This window comes from Eulemur rufifrons, chromosome 10 (assembly GCF_041146395.1).
Source record: "Eulemur rufifrons isolate Redbay chromosome 10, OSU_ERuf_1, whole genome shotgun sequence".
Taxonomy (NCBI): Eukaryota; Metazoa; Chordata; class Mammalia; order Primates; family Lemuridae; genus Eulemur; species Eulemur rufifrons.
In genome coordinates this window covers 4,575,820-4,591,278 of record NC_090992.1, presented here as the reverse complement: position 1 = coordinate 4,591,278, position 15,459 = coordinate 4,575,820, and the positions used below count along the sequence as shown (strand labels likewise).

At 43.9% G+C, this 15,459-nt stretch overlaps 1 protein-coding gene across 2 annotated transcripts in view; it reads left to right on the top strand.

Moving 5' to 3' along the window:
• Positions 1 to 15,459, top strand: part of SPOCK1 (SPARC (osteonectin), cwcv and kazal like domains proteoglycan 1) — a 460,391-nt gene that overhangs the window by 187,216 nt on the left and 257,716 nt on the right. The window lies entirely within an intron of this gene.

Here is a 15,459-nt window from a genome sequence, read left to right as displayed (position 1 = left end):
AAAGTGATCCTGAAATGAAAATCTGTTCAAAATGGAATTTCAGAGCAGTCCTGTGTTCTATGCCTTTTCCCACCTTTAAGTATAAAACTCACTGAGGACCCACCTGTGCTTATAGTTGCCACAGGTGTGAGAGATTTGATAATTTCTCATAAATAATCACGTTTAAGCTGAGTCTGAGTAGACCATTTTTCTGATGGTCTTTAAACTGGTTATTTATTTTCTTGAAGAAATACAACCCAAAATGGCTTGGCAGTGAACTGTTGTGGGGCTTGTTCACATTATGGTGAAGAAGATTTATGTTCCCAGGTAGATTGTAGTTGTGAAAGATTCAAGAATAATGTGGTGCTCTAAAGAGCAGGAAGACAGTGTTAATAAGCACAAAAGGTCTGTGTTGCTGTGGTCGAGTATGTGTTCATAACTTATTTCATATTTTCTCCAATTCAGTCATCAGGCATAATTTCTGCGTGGAAGAAAAATGTAAGGACCAGCAGGAAGGCAAGCAATGACCAAAATCAGATCTGCATCTAATTTTAGAGCAGTGGAGACCCAGGTTTCTTGTTCTTTTTTCTTTCTTTCTTTCTTTTTTTTTTTTTTGAGACAAGGTGTCACTCTGTTGCCCATGTAGGAGTGCAGCGGTATAATCATAGCTCCCTGCAGCCTCCACCTCTTGGTCTCAAGTGATCCTCCTGCCAGAGCTTCTGAGTAGCTAGGACTATAGATGTGTGCCACCACACCTGGCTAATTTTATGAAAAACTTTTTGTAGAGAGAGGGTCTCACTATGTTGCCCAGACTGGTCTTGAACTCCTGGGCTCAAGCGATCTTGCTGCCCCCACCTCCCAAGGTGCTGGGGTTACAGGTACACACCACCACACCCAGCCAGCCCCAGCTTTCTTAACGTGTGTGTGCCCGAGGCCTGCTTGGCTGTTGGGCCAGGTCTGGGCTGGTGCTGGTGCTGGGGGAAGAGGTGCATTAGTCCAGGCAGATTCACAGATCAGATTGCAGACAGGTGCACGTTGGCAAGTTGGTCTCCATACAGTGGGAACTGGCCCTCCCCGGACCCTTGTTCATGCTGTCCATCTTACCAGCGAGACCCCTGTTTCATCCTCTGTCCTCCAGCTCTGTCTTCACCCAGGAACCACACACAGGTCCAGTGTAATAGGCTGGTCTGGGGCCAGCTGTCCCCTCGTCCTGTGGCTTCCAGGACCACTCTCACAGTCATGGAACTTGCCCCCTCTTTGGACCCACCCTCCCTTCCCCAAAGAGAAGTCACTTGTGTGAAGGTGTCAGTGAGCCCCGTGGAATTCACCAAAGATTTTGTGAGGGAGACTGAGAAAGGGATCTTACACACTCCACAGCGAACAGTCTCGAAATTTGCTAGTAAACATGTATTTTCTCCCCTCATGAGGTCACCCTGCCCCTCGAGGGCCCTTCCCTTTGGCCAGTTTTCTTCTGACCTAATTCTAGGGCAGAGCCAAGCCCAGCATGTTCCTTTGCTCCAGGATGTCTCCTAGGAGCAGTTCTTCCCCCCTCTCTTTCTAAGCTCTGGGTTCACTCGTATTTTAGCTTGGGGGCTCAGTTTCCCTAGGTTTTATCAAGGGTGGTCCTTTCCTTTCAAAAGAATTAGATTGCTGGTTGTCAAGAGGAGTCATCATTTCTCCACATACCAGCTTTGATTCACCCCATGGCTGTTCTGCATCTCTGCTGGTTGCCCAGGTCTGAGTTGGTTCCAGCAGAGTCCCGCCTTTTGGAGCTGATGCTCTAGAACTTGGTGGAACCCGCAGCCAACTTGGGGTGTTAGGCCATCATGGTGCATGGAATGAGCCGAGGGCTCTGCAGCTGGACAGAGAGTAGATTTAAATCCCTGCTCTGCTGCTTCCTGCCTGCATTACCTACCTGGGGCAAGTGACTTAACCTCTTGAGGCCAGAGGTTTATAGTCTCCTCAACTATAAAATGTGGAGGCCACTCCTTCTTTGCAAAGTCATTGTGACGACTGTGTGGGATAACCTATGTGAAGCGCAGAGCTTGGTGATTGGCAGGCAGTGGATGTTCAGTGAACATTCCCATTGTAGGTTGAACACAGGCTCAAGCTGCTATTTCTTACTTAGCCTCCCCTTAGAAAATGGCAAGGGTACCAGTACCTCCCCTAGGACCCGAGTCCTTGCTCTCCTGCCCACTGGGTTGATTTCAGGTCTTCAGTAGAAGATGTTTTCACACTGACCATGCTCATTTTCTCGGTCACTGTGTCGTCCTTCAAGGCTATTTGCAGAATATCTTCATTTCCTTTCCCCCTCTCTACTAGTTCTTGGTTGTCCTCACCTTCCACCCTGTCCATGCGGCAGACAGGCGTGCCATAAATTCAGGGGACAGACATCCCGGCGGGATTTTGTCACTTTAGGCTTGGAATAAACTAGAGATTTCTTCTGGCCCAGACTGTGCTGGGAGTCCCTGAGAGCTGAGGAAGGGCCTTTAATGGCTGACTTGGAACCTGGCAGCATTTCCCCAAACAAACATTTCTGTTTGCGTTATCACCTTATTATGAAGGCATCACCTCCTCCTGCAGGGTCTGTACCTCCCGATAGCAGGAGTGCAGGGCCCGTCAGGAGCTGATGTAGACGTTCCCAGCCGGGACGTCTGCAGACAGCTGGGTGGACTGCAGTGGCAGCCGGCAGATAATGAGAAATCCATCACACGCGTGCACTTGCTTGCGGCTCTGGATCACATGCGTTAAGCTGTGAGTAATGTGATTACTTAAGTGGCATTTTATTTACACTTTTGCACAGAGCAGAGGCTGCTTCTTTTCCAGAGCAGCCATCATCCAGATTTGCTTTTTGAAAAATCTCCTCACAGTCAGGATTGCAGCATCCCAAATATCCTAATCTGGAGGAAACTAGCAGTATATATTTTTAAAACTCTGTTATCAGCTTAGAGCAGACGATATACCGAGGTCAATTTAAAACTCTAGTTGCCATTTCTTAGAGCATCCCATGCACTGGGCATTTGGCATAAATGTCTCAAATAATCCCCCCAGTCACCCCGATAGAGTAGGCACCGCTGCCCTCATTTTCGGATGAGGAAACTGAAGCTCGGGAAGGTTAAATCGCTTGTCCAGAGTCGCTTAGGCAATGGCAGTAGAAACGGCAAGAGAAGTTACCGGTTAAAAAACTGCCATGGGCGTATGTGTATTTTATGTCTTAGACTGAGAAGCAGAACCATTGAAGTCAGCGCCAAGCTGAGCTAAGAGCTGAGTTTTGTGTAGAGAGGCGTGAGCAATGGCAGTATTGTTCCCAAATAATTCCAGCGGCAGCCCTGACAAGGTGCCTCCTAGCTGTGACTAGGGTGTCCCTCTGGTAAATGAGGTGAGGTATCTGAGCCTTGGATGCCTTATTAAATTGAGCCACAATTTGAGTATTCAGTTGGAGCCATCACTGCCTCGTGGGTAAATGTGTGATTTCTGCAGTGAGTTTTGGGCCTTTCTCCTGCGTGTCTCTGGCCTGGGCCATGGGCCATGTGCTGCTGGGTGAGCTGAGGGTCACCCCTGCTTATTTCAGGTTTTTTATTAATAGGGTAGCAGAAATGCCAAGACAAAAGGGATAAATGAATGGGTGACACTATTTGCCATCCCAGAAACAGGCTAATTATAAGGGTTTGTGATTCTATTGAGCTTCCTGGAAACATTCCTGGACTTTGCCTTTGGTCATGGCCCAAAAAGCTCTTCCTTCTTACTTACCACGTCTGGGACGTGGGGACCTTTTCTCAGGGTCTAAGCTGTTGGTGTACATGGATCTTACACTGCAGATTTTAGTGCCGTGTGAATTAATGGAAAAAGGATTTTTACCTCTCCGGGCTTTTGTTTGCCTGATTCTAATGTTAGGGTGATTCTGTCTTTGTTGTACCTGTCCTAGAGGGCTTTAAATAAGTGAATGAGTGAGTAAATGATTGAATAAACAGACAATATACAAATTCATGAAGTCATCCATGTTAACTTTTTGAAAATTGAAATGATCATAAAGTAGAAGCAGGACGAAAACTTTCATTCCCATGGCAGTGGATAACCATTGTTACCATTTTGATTTTTCTCTAGTCCTTTTCTGTATTTTCTGTATTTTCTTCCTACAGTGGGTTACAGGCACTATTTAAGGGCAGTTGAGGCTTCTGACCCACTGGTGGTCAGACTGCCCTTCCTCCTCTCTGGGCTTCTGAGTCCTGGGAGGAGGGGCTTAGGGCGCTGAGAGGTTGTGTTTATGGGGTGGGTGAAGCAGTCACTGTTGCGTCTTTGCTTCTCTTTCTTGTTTCTTGGTTTTCTGTTTTCTTCCCATGTCTTCCTGTGTAACCGTCTTCTGTCTGTCTTCAACTTGCAGGAGAAAGTAATTCTTGCTAAAGGATTTGGTCTTGGAAATTTGTTCAAGAGATTCTGTTTCCGTAGCTCTGGGCATCATGTGAAAAATCCACTGGAATCTTCCTTTAATGTTCGTAAAGTTATTTAACAGGAAAGGGATTTTAAAGATCTAGGACGTAATTACTGCTTGTGTTCCTGTGAGGTCCTTAAAATTTGGAAGCAAAAATAAAAACAAAACAAAAGCAGCTATTGCTTTGGTCCACCTTGGATTCTCCTATTACATTCTAGTTCTTGCTAGTCTGTGAAAATTGCTCCTGCTTTATTTCTACAGAGCTTTTAGGCATATTTGATTTATTATTTGACATATTTAGAATCATAGAATTTCAGGACTGGAAGGGACTTGCATTGTTATTAACATTCTTACTATTTCTCAAATAATAAATGGAAAAAAAAAAGCATAAAAAGTATTACATGGTTCTTGCCGGCTGAGTGCTCCTCCACAAGAAATAAATATGTCCCTATTGATGAGCATTTGTTACTGTAAGAATGATCTGATCTGACAATTTTACCTTGGAGGGTTTTGATTTTAAAAGATGGGAACAAGGGAACCCTGGTTGTTCATCTCTCCCTACCCTTGTTGTCCCCTGCAGACAAAAGTGGGGAGTTTGAGATTCTTCCTCTTGAATCCCCTGCCTTAGCCTGTACTTTAAGATATCTGGCTTAGAAAGCTCTTGTCACTCTTTCCTTAAAAACAGGGAGGCAGGTAAATTTTTTTTAACCAAAAAATATCACACATTTCATAAAACTCTGATGAATTTTGGCTATGTGAGAGGGCATAAACATTCCTAAATATGGATCTGTGAATTTAGTAAATTAACTCTATGGCTATAGTCCTTCAGTGCAGGGATTTTTGTTTATTATATATTTTTTTCGCAACAGCCTTGCTCATATTCCAGGTGTAGCTAGCAAACCCCTGTTTCGAAGCAAGAGCCTTATTTGATTCAGTGTAGATGTTTCCTGTCTATCCTTTGTGACAGGGCCTTTTACATGAGTGTTTTTTTCTTTTTGTATGTGTTACGTGTTTGTTGTATTAAATAAAGAGGAATGTACATATAAAAAACAAAGTGGAGAGCGAGAGCAGGAGACCTCGAATTGTTGTCACTGGCTGAGGGTTGGGAGGGAAGACGCCAGGGGGCCTGATTCCCAGAGCTTGGTCACCTGGCATGGCCTTTGTTCTCAGAGAACTCACCTCTAGAGGGAAAGATGCTTAATTGTTTAACAAAGGAAAGGTGTAGCAAGCTGACACTGTGTCTCTTCATGAGGGGGGGACAGGCAGGCAGACTAGAAGGTTCTAACTGTGTTTCATAATGACTCACATGTCCTTAACAGGTGGCATGGGAACTCTTGCTGATGGGGTTGGAGGGGCCAGGGTGTGGGCTTGCTTCTTGTCCCTGGTGTGTCATGCCATGGGTCAGTGTGGTTCCTTTAGGCACCAGTCTCATGGCTCGGCCTTCCAGCTAAAGTGGACGGATGGTAAATATGACTTGCATTATCCCCAACAGCCAGCCACAGCAGCTGCAGCGTCCTAGTCCCAGAGCAAAGGGGAGGCCAAGAGGTGCAGACACCGAGCAAGCCGCCAGTGTCTCCTGTGGTTCTTGCACCTGGGCTCAGGCTTCCTCACCCTTTGCTGGAGCTGAGAGCTATTGTGGCAAAGACTGCATGCTCTTGCACCTGCCACCTCCCCTGCCTGCGATGTCCTCTCCCACCCGACTGCGGGTTCCTCCCGTGGACAACTCCTTATCCTTCCAGATCCAGCTTCAGTGCCGCTTCCTCAGTGGTCTTCCTTGGCTCCCTGGAATACACGGAGGCTTTCTCGTCTGTATTCCCATGGCTAATTTCTTTTTTTTCATGACCACATTTACCAGGTAATATTAAATATTATGCTTCATCTGCTTACATTTCTGATTCCCTTTCCTCTAGCTAGACTGTGGGATTTGTGAGGGTAAGGGCTGGTTCTTATTCATGTTTTCTGGCTTAGGACAAGGGCAGGCACACAGCCAAAATGTTGTAAGTGATTTTTGTACACAGGTAAAATGAGTTTCTTCACTGGCATCCTTGGTTTCAGTTGGGCTCCCTTTAATCTGCCCCCCACGTAGGGTGCTGAGCATGCTCCAGAAAATACCGGTTTGATGGGGTCACCCTCTAAGCCTTCTGGGGGCTCCCCAATGCCTGAGATAAAGTCTGGGGCATGTCAACAGGCATCTGGCCCTTAACTTTGCTCTGCCTGTGTAGATCCCCCAGGCCCTAAATGAGCAGGACCAGATCATAGAAATCCCTGTGGGGGAAACAGGACAGCTAGATGTTCATGGAGCAGACTAGTACGTGGACCACCCTCCTCTAGTAGTGGGGTCTGGACTGCTACTGGGGGACTCGTGTATTGCTCTTGGGGTGAGGACAGTTTTCTTGCAGGTTCTTTGGGCCGTCTGTCTTGTCCACGTGACATAAGTACATCATCTGTCTGTCCAAGGGGCCAGGCAAGCAAGTTCTCAAGAGTGGAGCCTGGCTAAAGTGTGTCTGGTCATCTCTCTGTCCCCTGAGTTTATGAGGCATTTTTGGGACAGTGCTGGGGAGAAGAGACTGTGTTACAGTCTTTGTGAGATGAGGCAGCAAGTCCATCTGTCACGTGCCTGGCCAGAGGGAAGCAGGCGAGACACCCTGAATTCCTTGTCTACCCCTATACAGGCACAACCTCACCGAGACAGCTCCTTGGGTGGAGTCGTGGCCGCCAGGCCCAAAGACAGCAGCCTCAAGAGCAGACTGGCATGAGCCTGGATGGCAGGGCTGGAGGGAGGCAGGGAGGCTGTTTAGGGCATGTGGCTGTGACTTGAGGAGAAACTGTGGAGGCCTGAAATGAGGTAGAGGCTACATTGATGCAGAGAAGTGGGGAGAAGTGAGAGAGACCTCGGAGTGCAAGTGGAGGGGACTTGGTGGTTGCCTGAATAGCAGGGAAGGAAGAGGGAGGAGTCCAGCCGTCAGCTGGGGTTCTTGCGTGGGCAGCTAGGTGGACAGAGGTATGGTGTACCTGGCTGGAGATGCCTCCAGGGCAGACCCTGTGAGTGGGAGTTGGAGACCACTCTAGAAGGCTCACACCTGGTTTGCTGCCCACCTGGTTCTACACCTGGTTTGCTGCCCACAGTAGGTCTGACCTTCCCTTGGTTGCCTCAGTCACTGTGATTCCTTCAGCCCAATGGAGGCAGCACATGAGTCACTGGAGAGCTTTTTTTTTTTTAATGCTTTCTTCAATTTTGATTTTCTTTCTTTCTCTCTTTCTTCCTTTCTTTCTTTCTTTCAGGATATTATGGGGGTACAAACATTTTGGTTACATGAAATGCATTTGCCTCGCTCAAGCCAGGGCTACAAGTGTGTCCTTCCCCCATACAGTCCGCCCCGTCTCCATTAACTGTGGGTTTACCCACCCCACCCCCTCTACCCCTACCCCCCCAACCCCCCATCTGACTGGCACCCAGTGAGTATTACTACCATGTGAGCACCTTAGTGTGGATCAATTAGTAGCAGTTTGATGGTGAGTACATGTGGTGCACGTTTTTCCATTCTTGTGATACCTCATTTCAAAGGATGGGCTCGGTCTCTATCCAGGATAATATAAGAGGTGCTAGATCACCATTGTTTTTTGTAGTTGAGTAGTAAGTATTCCATGGTACACATATGCCACATTTTATTAATCCACTCCTGTATTGATAGGCATTTGGGTTGTTTCCACATATTTGCAATTGTACCTGGAGAGCTTTTTTTTTTTAAAAAAATCCCAATGTGGAGGGCACACCCCAGGCACTGAATCTCCACCTGCTGGGCTGGGCCAGCGATCAGTGTCTGAAAAGCTCCATCACGCCCCCAGTGGTCAGCCAAAGAGGAGAACCACTGTTTTTGCCAATCCCTGTGGCTGGCACCTCCCAGAGAGGATGAGTGGGGAGGAAGGGGTGAGGTGGTCATTAATAGCTGGTGTTTATTCTGTAAAAGGTGACATCTGGATGTTCATGGAGGCCTGCCAGCCATGGGACAGGGGTGGGGGGCATTCTCAGAAAGATGGTGGGAGCTAATTAATTCGGAATTTGTGATACATGGACAGGCTGGGCCTCAGGCCAGTATAATTTGTACTTTCTCTGAAATCAAGGTTTACATGCTACAAGCTGTAAGATGGCAACGGTTTTGTTTGATTTGCCAAGGAGACGTGCCCTTTCGGGGTTCCTCCATCTGTTTTCTACATGTAAATTGATAATTACACAGAAATTTTGCCTGTTCAGAGCAGGTTCAGTCCCCTTATCAGGATATAGTTAATCTATAATTGAAGCTTTAATTAATTTGTTTACTTTTATATGATATGTTATACCTTACAATGGTTTAAAACACCACATTCAGTGTACAAAATAGCCTGATGGTACAAGTATTATCTTTTTTTCGTAGATGAGGTCTATTATAATAGATGAGAGTCACTGAATCTTAGATAGTAGGAGTCTGGCCTTTAAACAAAACATGCCTGCAGCTCAAGTTTTCAAGTTCATTGAAATTTTTTTCTAAACTATTCTTCGTATATGAGACTAATAAAATTACATGCATTTAAAATACTTCATAATTATTTTTTCCAGTTGCGATTGGTCTCTCTTCACTTGGGTCTAATTGGCAAGACTCAAATGTGCAAGAATCACATTATTGGCATTTTAAACATTTGCACAAAACTTCATATTTCACACCATGTTCCTGGGACATCCTACTACCATAAACCTTTGGAAATGGACATGAAAGTGTGTATTTTATTTATTAATTCTCTGTGCCAGATAATATGCCAGGCACTTTGGGTCATTATCTTGAATCATTGTGACCATCCTTCAAGATAGGTGAAAGTGATCTTACTTTATGGGTAAGGAAACTGGCTCAGAGAAGCTGAGTGGATTATGCAAGGCCACAGAGCCGGTGAGTCCTAGAGCCAGAATTTGACGCCACATCTGCTTCAGAGCCTACCCTGCTTATAGTATCTGCCCTGCCTTGGACTTCATGGTGCTGACCTCTTCTCTCCTTCCTAGATACTGAGAAGGCTACTCTTGGTTAGCTCAGATAATTTGATAATTTTGCTGATAAGGTCTAGGGTATGGGGGGCTTTGAGTCAGGGGAGATACCCCTTGTCTTGGCCAGAGTACAAATAGAATATCATATACCCATTCACATCCCCAGGAGAACAACCCAAATGCAGAGCATGTTTTGGGGAAGGAACGTCAGACTCAGTTTTTCTCCTTGGGAAAAGAACAAATTAGTGTGTTGCTTCCCTCCACCCTGGTTTGGATGTACTGACAGAGACAGAAAAGCCCCCAAGAAGGGGACTCTTTGTGTTGGTTATTTTTTAATCAGCTGGGAGGGCCATGACAATACTATTTATTTTACATATTTCTTAAGAACATAAATCCATGTCTTTCTCAGGTTTGAGGTCCCCTCAAGCTATTTTGGAACTACAAGGCAAAAGAATTTCTTTGCAGAAATATAGAAGGTCTATTACTCTTGGTCTCTGATGTCATCTTGGAATTTTTATTTAATTTTGCCCCTTGGACTGGTGTCACAGGCTATGATTCATTTGAAATTCTCATAGATGGTAATCATGGCTGAGCGTTTGGATTTAATCATGGTTTTGCTAGCTGTTCTGCAGTAATGACAGAGATCACTAGAGCACACTCAGATTCTCCCCACGTCCGTTTTTCTAACCCATAACCTCATGTCCTTTCCTGTGAACTTAGTGAATGATGGGACCTTTTCAAATGAATGATGGTAGGTGACTTAAGAGAAAACACCTGGCTAACCTTTCTAATGTTATGGTAATTTGAAATTTTGATGCAATTAATCAAAAATGTGTACATTCCTTCCTATTGTTTGATGTGATTCTTTTATTTTTTCTCATTTATAATGCTTTCGTACTCAGGAAGTTGAGGTAGGTTTTTGACTTTTCAACTGTGTGTAGACATAGCATCAAAGTAGTTGCCAAATAAGATGTAAATTTCACTCTAAATCTTAAATCTCAGTGGTAAATATTTGTTTTAGTTCAGTGAACCAGTACCACTCACATTTATTTTTCATTGGTATATCCAAGGGATGCAATTTATCAAATACATATAAACAGTCCATTTGCTGCTTTATCTTTTCTCATTAGTTACAGTACAAGTATGATTGTCAGTTATTATCTGTGTTTTACTGGTGGGTTATTTATTGAAAGAGCAGAGCAACTGACATTGTTATTTTCTGAATCATTTTGTCTAAGACCTGAAGGACTTTAAACCAAATGTCAGACCAATTTATCAAAGATTCGCTCTATTCAGGGTGAAAATGATTTAGAGCGTGTGCATAACCATACACCCACCTGTACTTACATACACCAGTAACAGTTATGGGAATTTCACAGGGATACAGAGATGTTAATAAAGCTGGAATGGCTTACTTACATTTGCTGTCATTTAGCAGTGATGTATTGTGTGCTGTTGAGTGACACCTTGGGGGAATATTCAGGTGAGTAAGACCCATCCCTGCTCAGAAGTAGCCTAGGCCCAGGTTTGTGTGGGTGATACGTGCACGTGTAAATGCGTTAATGCACACAGCTCCCAGTCCCTGGTGTACAGAGTTCTCGTAAGTCCTACCTGTGGGTAGAAGGCTGGGAGATCTCAAGTCACTGTCCAGGCTGGGATTCCCCATTCAGAAGAATTCTCACTGGGGCTCCTCGCCAGGGATGGGGAGGGGTAGGCCTGTTTGACAGGGGACAGACAGCACATTGTTTGCCCAGAGATGTGAATGGAAACAGCTCTGAGATGAGGTAGTTGTATGCAAAGCCAGCTCCTTTATCAATAAATGGAGTGTTTTGTACCTTACAATAGCTTGATTAGCAGTGATTTTTGTTGCACACAAATTAAAATTACAGGGAGATGTCACATTCATTATATAGCTGATGCGCTTAACTAACGTTAGAAATGTCACTTTTCTGGTGACTTCTATTATCATTTTAGGGACACTTCTCCCAGTCAGCAACCAGCACTTTTTCCTAATGTCCCCAGTAGTGTGAAAATGAGCTGAACTAGTTTGCACTGACTCCTCTTGAGAGCTGTTTGGCTGTGGTCCTTTTATTGACCTCTTTCTAAAGGTTTTGGGTTTGGTAATGTGGGGTCTGCCTCCATCTGGGATCTACAAACCTGGCTTTAGTCCGCTTGACCGTGCAGAGAAGTGCTTCAACCTTTTCCATTTCTCTGCAGCGGGCCCACAGATACCCCACGATCACTGCCTGCCCTCCTCTGGCCTTGCTTCCTTCTGTTCATGTCTCTGTTGCTCACTCCCGGTCAAGACAAATGAGCCTCCCATTTATTTTACAGGCTGGTAATTTGTATTATCTCAGGTAATCTTCAGATGAAACTGCAAGGTTCAAACAGCTTAGCTAAAATATGTATGAGGGGGAAGTGATCTGTTTCATGGGAACTAAATGTCTTGATCCTATAGCATCTGAAGCAATGGCCTATAATAAAGGACATCATCATCTTTGTAATCGGACGCCAAAGCAGTTGGGTTTCCAAAGCAGTTTCCGTGGTGGTTTCCATTTGGCCCTGCCACCCCTCTTTTCCTCAGGGTTGGCTTTAACATTCCTTGGAGCTGAAAAAGGCACCGCTCCATAAGGGAAATCCCTGGGGAATATTTAAGCTAAATTGCATCAGCTATTTTGGGCCTGTGGCACAGTGAAAGAAAATTCAGGTTCTTATTCAAAATGGACTGGAACCATAGCCTTTCCAGCTGGTTATGATCAACCGTGATGAAGAGATTCAATCACCCAAATTACAGCAGGAATATTTTGGCTTCATTTTATGTCAGGAAGATTTAAAGATTTCATTGGAAGATGCATTATAGGGTGGAATGTTCTTGGCATATATATAAAATATCATGTATATTACCAATATATGTTAAATATATTTACCAGTTTATTATATTTAACGTGATATATGTGTATACATAAAAAATAGACTTTCTTTTCCATGAATGCTTATCAGAACAGACTATCTCTAAAGTAGCTGACAACCCAGAGTTAAATTCCTTTGTACCAGCCACAGGGTGCCAATAATTTCACAGGATCCAGTACTATGTTCGTGGGATATTTAATTAATGAGATCAATGTAGAAATATGGTTCTGTCTATGTTTATTAGCTGCAGAGGATAAAAAAATAACTGGAGCCATAGTCACTACTAGTTTCGGATTCCTCCTCTGTGACCGGCACCACCCTCTTCTTCCTCATCCTAGACCTGTGATGATTTGTCGCTTTTTTGCTATGATCTTTATGATAACTTTTCATATTTCCTGCTGCCCTGGGATACTTGATGATTTTAGACATAAGTCAGTATGCTCAAGTTTGAGCCTCTGTTTAAATTTGTAGGTTCTTCCAGATTTTAACATTCTACAAAAAAGAGTTGGATAATTTTCATTTATGAACTGCTACAGTGTAATGGAATCCACCTTTCCTCATATGGGCTGGTTAGAATTTAGAGCAAGACTATTCTCTGCCCTGTCCAGGAGAGGCCTAACGTTATTTTATTCTGCAGTGTAGCCCATAAAACATACATGTGTAGTAACACTGCCAGCCTTGATTCCTCAACCTGTATAATGCATTAATGGGAGCTATTGAACTTAATAAATGACTATATTTAGATATACAGCTTTCTATTTAGGTTTATATTTTGGAAATTAGCTATTGGAGTTCTTGAAAGTCTTTTTGAAAGCTTCATCATTAGATGATAAAATTACCACTCAAGAGGCCAACTCAGACAGATACGCCTTGCCTAACAAGTTTGACCTTATCCAATGTGTCTTTTACCACAGTTTGACTCTTAACAGACCACAACTTTATTGGACCAGGAGGAAGGTCAGAGGTTAGAGATCTTGAGGTCCTATGCTTTGTATACCTTGTCAGTATCTGGACTGGACTCGGGTCCACACAGCATTGGGGTGGTATGGGGATGGGCACACTACTTCCCAGGGTGGGAAGTGATAGAACTATTGACAGCACAGTAATTCATGAGTCTGTTTAAAGACGATGTAAAATATACATTGTATGTTTTTATTTTGGTAGAAAGCAAGGCCCTGGAGAAGTGATCAGCCCTGGTATTGGTAGAGTATTGGTTCAGGACCACAGACAATTGTCCTTATGTCCTTTGAGCATCACAATTGTTAAGTGGGACTCAGGGATAAACACATTTTCAGGAGGTGAAGCTATAGAAGAGGCATTCTTTTACCTTCGGCTTTTTTCCACATGGGTTTGGACACTGCCTCACCAGAGATTCCCCCAGACACAGAGTGACTTAACTGATGCGGCTGCAGCCTGCTCGGAGTCACCACGTGGACTCACCTGGGACCTAGCTAGCACAGTGCAGAAAGTGATCACATGTGCACCAGCATGTCAGACTCTGACCTCAGCCTAGCAACGGCTGCTAGGAAACCCTCTCCCCTGGGCTCAGTGACCACCCCCAAGTGGGCTCTGGTGCCTGGAGTACTTCACATGTGTTCATGATAGTACCCTGATAGGAGGTTTTCTTTCTCAGCTATAGCCTAAGAAGTGATGCCCAAGGTTTTATCAGCGCTGGCTCATTGGTTTTTGCTTTGGCAGGCCACTTTGCTAAGGCAGGGCAAAAGCAGTCAGATGCAGAGAATAATATTCTTTCCCTGCGTGGCCTTGCTGGACAGGGGTTGTTTGAAGGACTCATTTTGCATAATGAGTTTTCACTCAAGGTGTACTTTCACATTCTGTCAGCAATTAGGCAGTATTATACATTTGCAATGGGTTTTAAATATTCTAATGCAGATATCTACCTTTGAAGGCCTTATATTTAAAACTATGATTTTCCCCAAGAAATATGTAAAAATGGCAATTGTAGTTAACTTGAAAAAGTGACAAGGTCCAGAAGAATGCTTCAAATTCCATCCAAGTTATAAAGTATGTTGAAATCATTAGGGAATATTCAGTTCTTGGGACTTGCTCAAACCTTTCCTTGACATCAAAGAGAATGTGACATGTGAAATTAAAGTAAAGGAACTTGTCTTTGACGCCAGCCCTTCCATTTTGTACGTGTATCCTAAGCTTCCAAGGTCTTCCATGTATTAGAGCAGCATGTTCACGCAGAAAATATTTCACAAGATTCCGTACTGCCATTAGACGTGATGCCGTCCTCTGTATGTGGAGAAGGCATTGATGACCCACAGTTGGAAGGATGAACAGTTTGTTACTTTCTTTCTCCATTGGTGAGGATGAGTTCATCTTGGGTTATCTCTTCTGCTCTTGAGAATATCAGAATCTGTTGGTAACATGGTTGTCTAAGGCTAAGAATTATTGGCCATAAAACCAAGACATTGGGTGCTAAATTTCCTACCTACCTTCTGGTCCTTAATTTACAATCATGTAATACTGGCTGCTGAGTTTCAGACAGCACGATTCCAAAAGATTAGAATTGTATTTAAAATAATGATGGAGAGAGAGATCGCAGAGAGATTGTTTTAAACTATCTCAGTGATACCGCGTGGCATAGATCTTAAAGGCTTCTTAACCAGGTGGGTGAGAAGGCCAATTATCCCATAAAATTAAAGCCAGAGCAAAGTGGGCCAATTCCTTGGAGTTAACAATTTAATTCCGAATCTTCAGGATCCAGAGGAACCTGTTCATGTTTATTCATGCTTTGGAAAGTGGAATCACTGGCCAAGAAACAATATGTTCTGATTTTACTCTAAATCCAGTTTCCTAAAATCTATTGAAGGGCTTAGGTGAACTCAGCAAGGATCTAATAAAGCCAGGTAATTGAACGACACAGAGGCTGATAAAATTCACAGGAGATTGTGTCAGAGATAAACGGCATCAAGAGACAGGATGGACAATAATTTAAACTAATTGTGTGATGTAAATTAACTTTTCCAGAAGAGAAATTGAGGCCTCATTTTGGACAGCTTTCTGAAACTGTCTGCAGCTTGCAGAGTATCTGCCAAAAACACATACAGAGAATAAATTGCGTATTAACAAAAAAGGGGCAAATGCCCTAAATAAAGCAGGT